Source organism: Schistocerca gregaria, chromosome 8, assembly GCF_023897955.1.
Source record: "Schistocerca gregaria isolate iqSchGreg1 chromosome 8, iqSchGreg1.2, whole genome shotgun sequence".
NCBI classification, from domain to species: domain Eukaryota; kingdom Metazoa; phylum Arthropoda; class Insecta; order Orthoptera; family Acrididae; genus Schistocerca; species Schistocerca gregaria.
In genome coordinates, this window is record NC_064927.1 from 318,187,103 (window position 1) to 318,202,189 (window position 15,087).

The following is a 15,087-nucleotide window of genomic DNA, read 5'->3' on the forward strand; positions in this document are numbered from 1 at the left end:
CGGACCTGCATACTCAGCGGAGGAGAAATGGGCCGCACACTCGCAGCCTCATTCACATCGAACCTGGTACCATTAGGTCCAGTGTTCACACTTGCTACTGACCAAGAGGTTACACGCATTCTAGCCCAACCATTGCGCGACGACATTCGAAATGCTAGCACAGCCGTAGTCTCCTGGGCTATAATGCATTCCGCTGCTAGGAAAGCCCCTGGTCATGATGGCATTGAAAACCGTGTCCTCCAGCAGTTCACGGATAAAGCAACTGAGTACCTAACATACATAACGAATGCCATACTAAAACACCAACACTTCCCCCACCTTCTGGAAGACGGCCAAGGTCCTGATGTTCAGGAAGCCGCACGAACATAGATGGAAACATAAAAGACCAAAAGACATACTTGTGAGGACCTAATGTCTATGACCAAGCATACGCAAACATAACGGTAAAGGCGAGACCCTGTTAATCAGACGCCATTACTGGAGATCCAGCTGGAATACACTGCCGAATAACTGGCACCACTCAGGGAAGCCGTACCATACACTGCATGCAGACAAGCTCCACACATCCCCCACACAGTGAGATGATCTATGGCCGATCTGCCACTACTGTATAACGATCTTGATTGTTCCAGGAATGTAGCGGCTGCAGCAACTGGGATACATCGCCATCGCTTGCCACGGTAATGATGCATGATACCCATAATAAATAATCCAACCTTGCATGAACTATCGCAGCTAGTAAGCCACTACTGCTCTTACTACCCATCCCACTGTGGCAGAGGTTTTTTTTTCCCACGGCACGAGCCATGGCACTTTTTTCCCTCTGCTCTTCAAATCGCTACCCGCACTCGCGTTTCGTCCACTATCTATCACCTGATGGACCGTGTTAATGCGTAGTCTTACCCAGGCGCACGGATAACATCACAGCCCAGCCTCCTGTGATCCACCTACTAGATAACTAACATGTATACGGAGGTGACAGTAGAACCTTTGGTTTGGCCACCACGTTGGTGCGGGCGTGGAGGGGCCCTATTTCTATTTTTTTTGTGTGAAGTCTGTGGCTGGTTTGCATTGTTGGAAATTTTGCTATTGTAGTGTTGGGCTGTTGGGTGTGAACAGCGCGTAGCTTTGCGCAGTTGGAGGTGAGCCGCCAGCAGTTGTGGATGTGAGCAGAAAGATGGCAGAATTTTGAGAGCCGACGATCTGGACGTATGTCCATCAGAAAGAGTAAATTTGTAATACTGGATATCATGTACTAATATTTATATATTTTGACTTTTGAATATTATTAAGGTAAACACATTGTTTGTTCTTGTAACACCTACAGCGCCTCTCGGTGTTGAAAAAACAAAAATAGCTTCCAAATTAGCTCCCATGTCCTTAAAATATCAATTCACAAAATGACCCAACTCCCTCCACAAGTAGTAATTACGAAAAAAATAAAAAAAAGAGGGAAATAGTATAGAAAACAAAAGAAAAGAAAAGGAAAATTTAATTATAAATTTTAGAAACATGGGAAGGGGGGAAACAGTAGAAAATATTAAAATATTAGTTATTGCAATACGTAATAAAATCAATATTATAGTCATAGAATGTAGGTCTGGGACACCAAAGATAGTATTTATTGAAGTATAAATAGCCATACGTTGTAATTACGATACTCCAGTCTCTAGTCTGTTCTAGTTCAGAAGTTATTTAGGACGTACAGCTATAGAGAACAACAATTGGGACTTTATTAAACGGGGATCAAGAATAGACCATGATGAGATTGTTTTTGAGGATTGTCAATTCAAGACTTTAATTTGGACAGTTATCAGATTAGATAAATGGGAAGGTGAATAGTAATCTCTTTGGATTTTATGCCCATTCGTGTGAATATTTAAACGCTTTACTGAATTAAGAATTTTAACCGGATTCGGACTTTGAATTGTGATAGTGGGAAATTTTAACTTCACGCGACTAGTGATCATAGTTAATGACAGTTTGCGGATATTAAATAGAAATAACTTATTTATCGAAAGTGACAAGACATTATCTAACATCTCTGATGCTAGCGGGAATCCTACTTAGACATCTAATTAAAGAGCTTCTTTGAATGAGATTGTATGAGTGAACCTGTTTATTAATAATTCTTGTCAATAAAATGACGTTGTTAATTTGAAACATAATACAAGTCTGTAATGGTTTGGGTCGTGTGCAGATGGAGTGATATGGGATCGCTAATACGTCTAGATACGACTGTGACAGGTGACACGTACGTAAGCATCCTGTCTCATCACGTCCATCCATCCATGTCCATTGTGCATTCCGATGGACCTGGGCAATTCCAGCAGGACAATGCGACACTCCATTAGTCCAGAATAGCTACAGAGTGGCTCCAGGAACACTCTTCCGAGTTTAAACACTTCCGTTGGCCACCAAACTCCCCAGAAAGGAACATTATTGAGCATATATGGAATGCCTTTCAACGTTCTCTTCAGACGAGATTCCAACCCCTTGAACTCTTACGGATTTATGGACAGCTCTGCAGGATTCGTGGTGTCCGTTTCTACTTCAGACCTTTAGACATTAGACGAGTGTATGCGACGTTAAGGTTACGTGATGCGACGTTAAGGTTACGTGATCTATGCCAAGAACAAACTAGCGATTGGTAACTAAAACAATTGACCGAAAGGTTAAAGTATCGTCGTCTGTAATCATTGGTAGTAAAGCTACTAAGGATTTTTTCTCTTAGAGTTGGGAAGACTATACGTGTAGCGACCCACGTTTCACAATGGGTTTTAAAAGTAATCTAACTGATACTTAGCCGGTACAATATTAAATAAAAGTAAAACCCTTCAATAACAGTCAATGTGTAAAAAATAAAATCAGACTTTCACCTATTAGATGAAAAAGCGAAAACAGAAAAAGGGCTGCTACATTCTCTATCAATATCTTTTATTTGCTAACTATGCCAATCAGTAGTTAGTGCCTTCAGTAGTTAGAATCTTTTATTTAGCTGGCAGTATTGGCGCTCGCTGTATTGCAGTAGTTCGAGCAACGAAGATTTGTGTGAGGTAAGTGACTCATGAAAGGTATAGGTTATTGTTAGTCAGGGCCATTCTTTTGTAGGGATGATTGAAAGTCAGATTGCGTTGCGCTAAAAATATTGTGTGTCAGTTTAGTGTTGATCAGAATAAATACAGAGAGAGAAATGTCTGAGTACGTTCAGTTCTTCTCAGCTGTTTGAAAAGGAAATAACGCAAGAGTTTTATCAGCACAGTAATTTTTAAATTTTTCTAAGTGGATGTTTCAACTTTCTCGCCATATACCGTAAAAACGTAGTTTCTCACAGTTGTTGCCCACTGCGGTGGGGCTCCATCATATTGAAAGGAAAGTGAGATGAAGTCGTCGTATGTTATTTATAGTGTCGGAATGGCATTAGCTGTAGTTCTCTCCAGTTACTGCTCCATCAAAAATCCAAAGCCCAATTACTCCACGATATGAAATACGACCCCAAACAGTCACATCAGGTTATTTTAACTGCCTCTCAAAAACAATTCTATGGTTGACTGTATACCAATAGGTACAGTTGTGTCTGTTGCGTGGTCTGATAATTTTGTCTCATCACTCCAATTACCTTAGGGAACAACTCAATATCACTGTCTCTTGATTCATTTAACATTGTCTCGCAAAACTAAGCTTACGACCAGGATCGCCTTCCAATAGCCCATGTATGAAACCAAGTGTGTAGTGTTTGAATTTGGTGTTGTGTAAAATTCTCCTCACAGAATTTCTAGCCTTCAAGTAGGCTTTTTAGGGCTCTGGATAAGCACTCGTAAAACTTTAAGCTCAATTATTGATTACCTTCCAGACCTTTATCAAACCGCTGCAGATCCACTTTTCTCAAAAAGATTTCCGTTAATAGTAAATAGACTTCCTTGTAGGTAGAACGGCACTGATATTATTATTCTACTCCTTTAGTATTAAACTATAACTATCTTTGTAGCACACTTTTAAAGCAAAGCTCTTCCTTCATTGGATAACGACTTGACATCTGATTAGAATCAATAATGAACAACACGGAGAAGTTTGTATCAATAATTATCTAAAAAAATATAGCAGTGAACTCTGGCGCTAGTATCTATAATTATCACAAAGAAATTGGATTATCTTAATGTTTTAATGTGTTACAACGCATAATGGCTATTATGATACGTCTTAGTTGCCGTACCAAGATTGCAAAGAAGATTCTGTAGCGGTAAAGATTCAGTTGCTTGCCATCTCTGATTTTTTTTTCTCTTGAGGATTGCAGAAGCATGGTCACACGCTTCTAGAAGTCACAAGCCATTGATTGCAAAAGCTCGGCACACAGGCATGCTGATAAGTAATTTTCCATGTGCTTGCTTCCCACTTCTCCGAGGCGTGGAGTGTGATGATCGGACTGGCTGGTTTTGAATGCGGCGGTTGCTGAGTCGCTATTTTGGTGACATGGTTTATAGTAATGCGGTTGTGTGTAGGCATTGCATATCTGCAATATAATTTCATTAAATCATATGTGGGTACTTATATTTCAGGCGCGCCAACCTCGAACTTCTGCAACAGCGACGGCCGACAATAAGTGATTGCTGCCACCTCCTCGATCGAAGACTTCAAACCTTCAATCAACCAACAAGGAAGACTGAAAGCACGTAACGTTTTAGAACTGTATGGCAGACCTCAGCTTTTCAAACTATTCGATTTGCATCACTAAAATACAGCAACTTAGCATGAACCTTTGTTGCTCATTGTCCCAATTGCATTACCAAGCAGCGTCCCTTCCTTTTTCGAAATGACCCCTTGTGTCGTTGATATTCAAACGCCAGCTTTAAAGTAATACCATTCCATTTAATTGCTTTAATTTCAAAGTTCAGTTAAAGAATTCATAGTTCGCTATAATATTTGGATTACACAAGCACAAATTAAGTGTGCGAGTTTTGTTTCTATATTTTAGCTTACCTGTGACTGCAGCTCAGCTCGGTACGTACTAAATTTTACTAATGTTAATTGTTCAAAATCATTTAATTCAAGTTCAAAGTTAAATCTCTTATTTCTAAATTGCGTAGATTCAAGTAGCTTTTGAGATGATTGTTGAAGTAGCCCAAGACTAACCTTATTTAATGTAATTTCGTAGTGTTTCAGAAGCAAATTTCACTATTAATTTCAGTCACTAAATTAACTTCAAATTTTCCAGTTTCATTAATTCTTTTGCTAAATTATGTCAGAGTGTAGCGAAATTTATTGCTTCTGCCAAACATTCAGTTTTCACACAACACGTGTCAACCTTCAGTTGCTAACTATATGTGCATTAACCTTTCTTTTTCAGTTATTACAGTAGTTGTCCATAGGACTGGTGACCGTAATTTCCCCCAAATCTCAAATATCTGATTAACGCCTGTTAATTTTTAACGTAATGACCGCACATTTACTTTCTTCATTAACTTTACCCCTTTTCAAAATTAATTTCCGCCAATTTCATTTGCATTTTTCCTTTTATTTAGATGTAACCCTTCCTCCCTCTTTACCGACAGATTAACTTCAGTGACGATTGCTTTTCCCAAATTTTCATTAGGTACACGCGGTTTAATTTTTCACTGCCATTAAGGTCGATAAGCGAGGGGGAGGTTACAACTGAATCACACATTCCTTTACCGTGACAAAAAAAAGACAATGTTGCCAAAGATGTTTGTTTATAAACATTCCTGACTAACATTTAGTACAGAGACATCCGCAGAACTCGGGAGCGATATCCGCAGAACTCGGTAGCCTGTTGAGTTGTAAATCTCGGCAGCTCTCTTAGACTGGCAGCCCCTTTGTACAGCTATCACTGACCCTGCAGAGAAACTGTGCGCTGCGTGAGTGATGGACTGACCTCCCCGTTCACTAACGTTCCTCGTCTTCCCGAGCGTCAGTCTTTGGTGTCCCCTGTATCCTTGTGTCTCGTTGTCCCCTCGTACAAACACAATGCAGTTTTCTCCAGGGTTTACACATGCACTGACAACGTACGCGTGTATACCCACGCAAGTAACTGTAAATGTCAACACCTGTCCCCACACAACAAATAAAAATCTCTACCACCTAATTTTACAACGGGGTTTCATCTGAAGTAAATCGTATGGTTGTCAGAGAACTAACACTGATTTTAAACTGGGTGTTTAAACAAGCGTTGAGGAAGAGGAATCAGAATCGCAAAAGAATGTCGATATCTATTGTGAATCATTTGCAGAATTTGATACACGGATGTAATGGTTACCTATGACGGGGAGACATTTACAGTTCAATTTAAAATATCGAAAAATGATTCGGAACACCTTCTGAGAAGTTGCGAACTCATTAAAATTTACAAGTGGATCAAGAGTATCTTAAATCTCTTATACGAGACACACTCAAGGTAGAAATAAATTTTATAATTATATTGTGATGTTTATATTAAATAAAAAGAGCGTAAGATGAGATTCTTCCTGATGCAATTCCAGCACAACAAGTTTAAAAAATTGACATTTTTGCACTGATGTGTTCCTCATTACGCGATCAAATACACTGCCGCAAGAAGTGCAAGACACTCAAGAGTGATGTCCAGTGGTACCACGTGCATACGGAGTTAGTGTTTTAGGGTCTTAGTGATTTACACTGTAGAGCCAAAGAAACTGATAGACCTGGCTAATATCTTGTAGTGCCCACTCGAGCACGCGTAAGTGGCCCAACACGCCGTCGCACGCACTCGTCTAATGTCTAAAGGTCTCAAGTAGGAACTGATACCATGAATCCTGCAGGGCTGTCCATAAATCCGTAAGAGTTCAAGGGATTGGATTCTTGTCTGAAGAGAACGTTGAAAGGCATCCCAGATATGCTCAATAATGTTCCTTTCTGGGGAGCTTGGTGTCCAACGGAAGTGTTTAAACTCGGAAGAGTTTTCCTGGAGCCATTCTGTAGAAATTCTGGACGAATGGAGTGTCGCATTGTCCTGCTGGAATTGCCCAGGTCCGTCGGAATGCACAATGGACATGAATGGATGGACGTGATGAGACAGGATGCTTACGTACGTGTCACCTGTCACAGTAGTATCTAGACGTATTAGCGATCCCATATCACTCCATCTGCACACGACCCAAACCATTACAGAGCCTCCACCTGCTTGAACAATCCACTGCTGACAGGCATGGTCCATAGATTCATGAGCTTGCTTCCCTACCCCACGTCCAACCACTCGATACAATTTGAAATGAGACTCGTCCGAACAGGCAACATGGTTCCAGTAGCCAACAGTTCAATGTCGGTGCTGACGGGCCCGGGCGAGGCGTAAAGCTTTGTGTTGTGCAGTCATCATGACTACACGAGTGGGCCTTCGGCTCCGAAAGCCCTTATCGATGATGTTTCGTGGAATGGTAGACACGCTGACACTTGTTGATGGTCCAGCATTGAAATCTGCAACAATATGCGGAAGGGTTGCACTTTCATCACGTTGAACGATTCTCTTCCGTCGTCATTGTTCCTTTTCTTGCAGGATCTTTTCTCTGCCGCTGCGGTGTCGGAGATGTGATGTTTTGCCGGATTCCTAATATTCACAGGACACTCGTGAAATGGTGGTACGGGAAAATCCCCAATTCATTGCTACACCAGAGATACTGTGTCCAACTCGTGCGCCGGCTATAACACCGCGTTCAAACTCACTTAAATCTTGATAACCTGCCACTGTAGCTGCAGTAACCGATGTAACAACTGCGCCAGAAACTTGTTGTCATTGGCGTTGAGGGCCGCAGCACCGTATTCAACGTGCATGCCTGTACCAGTTTCTTTGGCGCTTCAGTGGATTTGTCACGGTCATCGGCGATCAGATGGCACTCAGAAAGGCCTGCCTGTGCATCCTCTGTTTTAACTCTGCTGGTAGTAAATGTCTTGAGTTTAGGGGAGAACGTTGTTTACAACTTTCATTGTAGGGGACAACCCTGTCATGTGGATGAGTGCGTTTACCTATTGAACAACTTCATCCTGGGGGAACGTGGATGGACGTAACGAGAAATTTCTGTACATAGTGGGCAGAATGTGGTGTGCTGCTGCTTTCCACAATGGTCCGAGGAAGATTCCCACACCCTTGTGCCAGATTATGAATGTCCGCATAGTACAGGTGCAACTCAAGGTCGGCGCACTGTGGGAGCAGCGGTGGCCAAACAAAAATTATCAGCAGAAGAAACCCGAACACATAATGCACTGCAGTGTCACCAAAGACACTTGGGAACCGCCTGCTTGCAGCCGGACTATGATCACGTATGCCTCTGATCAGGGTATTACTGAGACCACAACAATACCAAGCACGGCTATTCTGGTGTCGTCGAAGACGCGACTGGAGAGTATGAACGTTTTCAAACAACTTTTTCCTCTGTTGTCTTCAGTAATGAGAATAGGTTCTGAGTGCATGAGCTAGGTGGGCGTATAAGTGTACAGCGTAGACCTGGTGAGCGGCTTTTTCCGGAGTCCGTACGCCCACACCAAGCAGGTCCCATACCAGGTTTCATGGAGTGGGAGGCTATCAGTTGCAACTCACAACTCACGGTCACTTTTGGTGCCACCCGCTGTGACCGAGCGGTTATAGGCGTTCCAGTCTGGAACCGCGCGACCGCTACGGTCGCAGGTTCGAATCCTGCCTCGGGCATGGATGTGTGTGATGTTCTTAGGTTAGTTAGGTTTAATTAGTTCTATGTTCTACGCAACTGATGGCCCCCAGTGTTAAGTCCCATAGCGCTCAGAGCCATTTGAACCATCACATTTGGTGATTCTGCAGGACCAATGCACAGTTTTTTTTAATCCCTGTTCACCTGTCGTTTCTTCGACACTAATGTGATGTGTTTTTCAGCTGGACAATGCACGTGCACAGACGGCTGCTGCTAGGATGGTGTACAACAACATACCTGGCCAGCAGGATCAGCAGATACCTCGCCAACTGGACAAGCATGGGACACGATGTAGCAGGAACTTGCTTGTTCTCCAGCGCCTGCAAGAAAAATTCTCAAATTGCTGCAAGAGGCGCAAGGTGCGCGGGACAGTCTATTGCAGGATACCATTCGGTACTTTTATGATCGCTTGCAAGCAAGAATGCAGTCCTGCATTGCCGCCTTAGGGCGGATACACTGTGTATTGACACCACTGTTTGGGCACCATTTACTGTGACAAGTGTATTTCATTTGGTGTGCATTTGTTATCATATACTCCTAAAACGATAAACTAGTGTCACATCACTTTTAAATAAATTTGCATTATCCCTGAGAGCGGTGCATTTTTTCCGGCAGTGTATCGTTTGAAATGATCTGGGTTACTGCATGTCATTGCGCATTAATACAGCTCGGTGTTAAAGAAATTACCCAAAAGTACAATGAAATTACCTTTAAGTACACAACTAAGAGCAGTTTTAAACTTTAAGACGGGGGGGGGGGGGGCGGTTGTTTGGGGGAGGAGACCAAACAGCGAGGTCATCGATCATCATCGGATTAGGGAAGGAAGTCGGCCGTGCTCTTTCAAAGGAACCAACTCGGCATTTCTCTGGAGTGGTTTAGGGAAATCACGGAAAACCTAAATCAGGACGGCCGGACGCAGGATTGAACCATCGTCCTACCGAATAACGAAGGTTTTATTATATTTACTACAGTAAACGCAGAAGAAGGAGCAATAAGGAGAGAACTGCGGTTTCATTGAAGGCTTGTTAATCAAGTACCTTTGTCTGACATTCAGCCATTACCCACCCCTCCCACTGTCCGTTATCCAGAGCTATCCAACATCCACTTGTGCCTGCTGGAGTTCGAATGTATACGTATAAGAAGAGTAATGCTTTCTCAGAGTAAAAAGGTATGGGAGAAAGATTTGTTGCAAACTTAGTTCGTGTTTGAAGATTCTGCAGAGTTCAGTTCGACCTAACTTGGAACTAAACCTCATCAGTACTCTTAACAGCAAAAATGAAATGACGTCATTTAGTTTCGATTTATTGGTCTTAGAGGAATTATGGGCGAAGTTCAAACAGATTGTAATTCGTTCTCTGTGCAAGTACATGCCTAGTAAGTAAGGATGGGGAAGAGCCACCATGATTTAACAACGAAAGTTGGACATGTGTGAGGAAACAAAGGCTATTATACTCTCGGTGCAAAAGAGAACGCGCAAATGACGGCAGAGGTTAGTAGTGATTCATGCGTCTGCAAAAAGATATTTGCGTGCAGCATACGATAACTACCACCGTCATACCTTAGAAAAATATCTGCCCGAGAACCCCAGAATATTCTGCTCCTATAAAATTGCTAAGCGGATCTACGATTGTGACCTATGTGAACATTGTTGCACACAACCTGCATGCATTCATGTTTGATGCCTTCTCCAACGGTGATGGCCTTTGCCAACAGGTACCAAAATGGTACTGAAACTGAGGATGACAGACTAAAGGCCGAAATACTAAATGTCTTCTTCCAAAGCTGTTTCGCAGAGGAAGACTGCACTGTAGTTCCTTCTCTAGATTGTCGCACAGATGACAAAATGGTAGATATCGAAATAGACGACAGAGGGATAGAGAATTAAAATCGCTCAAAAGAGAAAAGGGCGCTGGACCTGATGGGATACAATTTCGATTTTACACAGAGAACGCGAAGAAACTTGCCCCCCTTCTTGCAGCGGTGTACCGTAGGTCTCTAGAAGAGCGAAGCGTTCCAAAGAATTGTAAAAGGTCACAGGTCATCCCCGTTTTCAAGAAGGGACGTCGAACAGATGTGCAGAACTATAGACCTATATCTCTAACATCTATCAGTTGTAGAATTTTGGAACACGTATTTTGTTCGAGTATAATAACTTTTCTGGAGACTAGAAATCTACTCTGTAGGAGTCAGCATGGGTTTCGAAAAAGACGATCGTGTGACACCCAGCTCGCGCTATTCGTCCACGAGACTCAGAGGGCCATAGACACGGGTTCACAGGTAGATGCCGTGTTTCTTGACTTCCGCAAGGCGTTCGATACAGTTCCTCACAGTCGTTTAATGAACAAAGTAAGAGCATATGGACTATCAGATTAATTGTGTAATTGGATTGAGGAGTTCATAGATAACAGAACGCAGGATGTCATTCTCAATGGAGAGAAGTCTTCCGAAGTAAGAGTGATTTCAGGTGTGCCGCAGGGGAGTGTCATAGGGCCGTTGCTATTAACAAAATACATAAATGACCTGGTGGATGACATCGCAAGTCCACTGAGGCTTTTTGCAGATGATGCTGTGGTGTATCGAGAGGTTGTAACAATGGAAAATTATAGTGAAATGCAGGAGAATCTGCAGCGAATCGACGCATGGTGCAGGGAATGGCAATTGAATCTCAATGTAGACAAGTGTAATGTTCTGCGAATACACAGAAAGTTAGATCCCTTATCATTAACCTACAAAATAGCAGGTCAGCAACTGGAAGCAGTTAATTCCAAAAATTGTCTGGGAGTAGTCATTAGGAGTGATTTAAAATGGAATGATCATATAAAGTTGATCGTCGGTAAAGCAGATCCCACAATGAGATTCATTGGAAGAATCCTAAGGAAATGCAATTAGAAAACAAAGGAAGCAGGTTACAGTACGCTTGTTCACCCACTGCTTGAATACTGCTCAGCAGTGTGGGATCCGCACCAGATAGGGTTGATAGAAGACATAGAGAAGATCCAACGGAGAGCAGCGCGCTTCGTTACAGGATCATTTAGTAATCGCGAAAGCGTTACGGAGATGATAGATAAACTCCAGTGGAAGACTCTGCAGGAGAGACGCTCAGTAGCAAGGTATGGGCTTTTGTTAAAGTTTCGAGAACATACCTTTACCGAAGAGTCAAGCAGTATATTGCTCCCTCCTACGTATATCTCGCGAAGAGACCATGAGGATAAAATCAGAGAGATTAGAGCCCACACAGAAGCATACCGACAATCCTTCTTTCCACGAACAATACGAGACTGGAATAGAAGGGAGAACCGATAGAGGTACTCAGGGTACCCTCCGCCACACACCGTCAGGTGGCTTGCGGAGTATGGATGTAGATGTAGATGTAGATGGGCAGCTGTACCTGTACACACCATCCAAGCTCTGTTTGACTCAATGCCCAGGCGTATCAAGGCCGTTATTACGGCCAGAGGTGGTTGTTCTGGGTAGTGACTTCCCAGGATATATGCGCCCAAATTCCGTGAAAATGTAATCACATGTCAGTTCTAGTATAATACATTTGTTCAATGAATACCCGTTTACCATCTGCATTTCTTCTTGGTGTATCAATTTTAATGGCCAGTAGTGTAGTTTATTTCTATTTTTCCACGAATAGTCTTCAATATATTGACCAAACAATTAAAATGCAGTCTCTGTGACTCTTAGTTCTAGTATAATACATTGTGACCTGCGATTGGGCATCTGGTGCCATATACTTCTAGAAACCCCCCAATGTATGCCACTCTAAATCGCTGCTGTACTGCGTCCCAAAAGTGGATCAACAAGCTATCGATCAGGGCTTTTTAATGTTTTTGCTCATCGGTGTATGTTACATAATCAAATATTGGTAGACGAAACCTGTTTCCTGACCATAGCGAATAAACAACTCAGTAACGGCGCAAGTAAAGAGAATGAACGTATGTTCAGATATGTCATCCCTAAGGAACAGTAGAATCTCATGAGTGCATTGTGCGAGAAGCAAAATAATGCCAGCCAGTTAGGCGGATTTTAATTTTCATACCACGGCAGCAATCTGTACATAGTGCTTGTACGGAGGTTCCACGTGCTAAATGGCTAGCAGGAGTAGACAAAGGTGGTGGTGGGAACATGTATGTGAATTAATGTTGAAGTTTGATGATGGGAGTGGTGTACGGAACACCGGAGAAAAGGGCGTTAATGCCTGTAATGAAGTGAATCAGACTGTTTTATGCAGAAAAAGTGAAATCTGATCGCTGAACGAGACCACATCTCCAACGGTAAAAGATATAAAGAGATCAAAATAAGTTCGATAGAAAATCACTGAATCAACGCTTAGGTAAATATGTTAAATTATTCCACGTGTAGTATTGGAGGTCATGTGACGGGACAAGACTTTGCAACAATTGCCTGTATTGGTAAAACAACAGATACAAAACGACCACTCAGAATTATATAGGACTAGAGCAAGATTTGACAGACAGTGACTGAAATAAGGCAAGAGCATCTCGATTGAAATTCCAGGTATGAATATTTCTAATGTGGACATACACTAGACGCTTCTGAGGGGAGACCCTGTTTAAGACTTCCGTGCAGCGGTGATGGCACGGCGGTTAATTTTATGGCAGTGCTTCCGGGCTTTTCTGTGGTTTATACATTTGCACTTGTTGTGACTTCGGGATGCACTCAGCCTCGTGATGCTAATTGAGGAGCTACTGGACCGAATAGTAACGGCTCTGGTCACAGAAAACCTTCGTAACGACCGGGAGAGCGGTGTGCTGACTACACGCCCCCCTTATCCGCATCCTCAACTGAGGATGACACGGCGGTCGGATGGTCCCGACGGGTCACTTGCGGCCTGAAGACTGAGTGCTTACTAGTTGTGACAGTTCCGCTGGCAGTACACTCTGTTACGAAGCAAATTTCAAAGTTTCCATGTAGATGCAGTTATTTTGTTTCCTTTTCAACTGTGTGGAATGATGTGACGCTATCAAAAACTAGATTCTGAATCTGTTAGTCTTTATTTACTCGAGACAGTCTTCATTAAATATGAAATCAAAGTCAGAATTAACATTAAATGCCATGAAAATAATTGCAAGCAAAATCTTGGAAGTGGCTCCACTAGAATGAAAGTATCGTTAAGTTAATCAGTAACAGCGTATCAGCATCACCGCTGCTTAGAGAGTACATCAGTCCGCCAGTTCTCTTCGTAGAAATGTTATAAAGCGATAAGCCCTGGAGTTGAGCAACGCCGAATATATAGCGGAGTTGAGATCCGTAAGTACGGAAGAAGTAGGATTACAGACATCTTAGATCCTTTATTACGCATCTGGCTCACTGAAAACAATAACAGGAATGAGCTAAGGTTCAGTCTGTTTACCCAGAAAGAAAAAATGGTTCAAATGGCTCTCAGCACTATGGGACTTACTTCTGAGGTCATCAGTCCCCTAGAACTACTTATAGCTAACTAACCTAAGGATATCACACACATCCATGCCCGAGGCAGGATTCGAACCTGCGACCGTAGCGGTCGCGCGGTTCCAGACTATAGCGCCTAGAACCGCTCGGCCACCCCGGCCGGCCTCACCCACAGAAGAGCCGGAACAGATTTAAATATGAGAGTTATCTTCAGAAGGATAGCCATATAAATTTTTAAGTATTTTACATTGTGTTTATGATGAGATATTGGAAGTTTCCCGGAGTGGTAACAGATTCCTCAGTTGTGGTCGCCAGCAATAACAGATATTCCTTTTTTGTTATTGTGTAGGTCAAACCGTCGCCAGAATAGAGACAAGTGGGCTTTTAACTCCCATTTAAGACAACATGTGCTTCCTCATGAGTCTAGACAGAATTTGTATAAAGGAATGATACAATGATCAAACCCACCCATCTCACATCATCTAACAAAGTTTCCTTAATATAAATAGCAAGCGACCCTTTCAGTGCTCATTCGTTCTTCACTTATAATTGTAAATTGCCAGAACACACTTGTCTGTGGTCTGGTATGCTGTAACAGCAATTAGTATTTCACTAAGCATGTGCATTATGAAGGAAAATAGCACATACAAAACGACCAGTCAGAATTAGATGTTACTAGAGAAAGACTTTACAGACAGTGATTTAAATAAGCCGTGAGCCTTCATCTTGAAAACTACAGGTTTGTTTTTCACGTGGTAGGGAACTCTTTCTGATAGAGAGCAACTAAATTGGTTATCGAAAAAAAGGTTTACTCTAAACATACAAAACAGAACGGCCAAAATTAAGCCCTTAACAGAAAAGTATATTGTACCCGTGGTCTAGGGGCAGCGTCTTTGACTCCTAATCAAAACGTCTTCGGTCCCGGGTTCGATCCTCGCTACTGCCTAAATTTTGATAAATAGTCAGCATTGGTGGCCGAAGA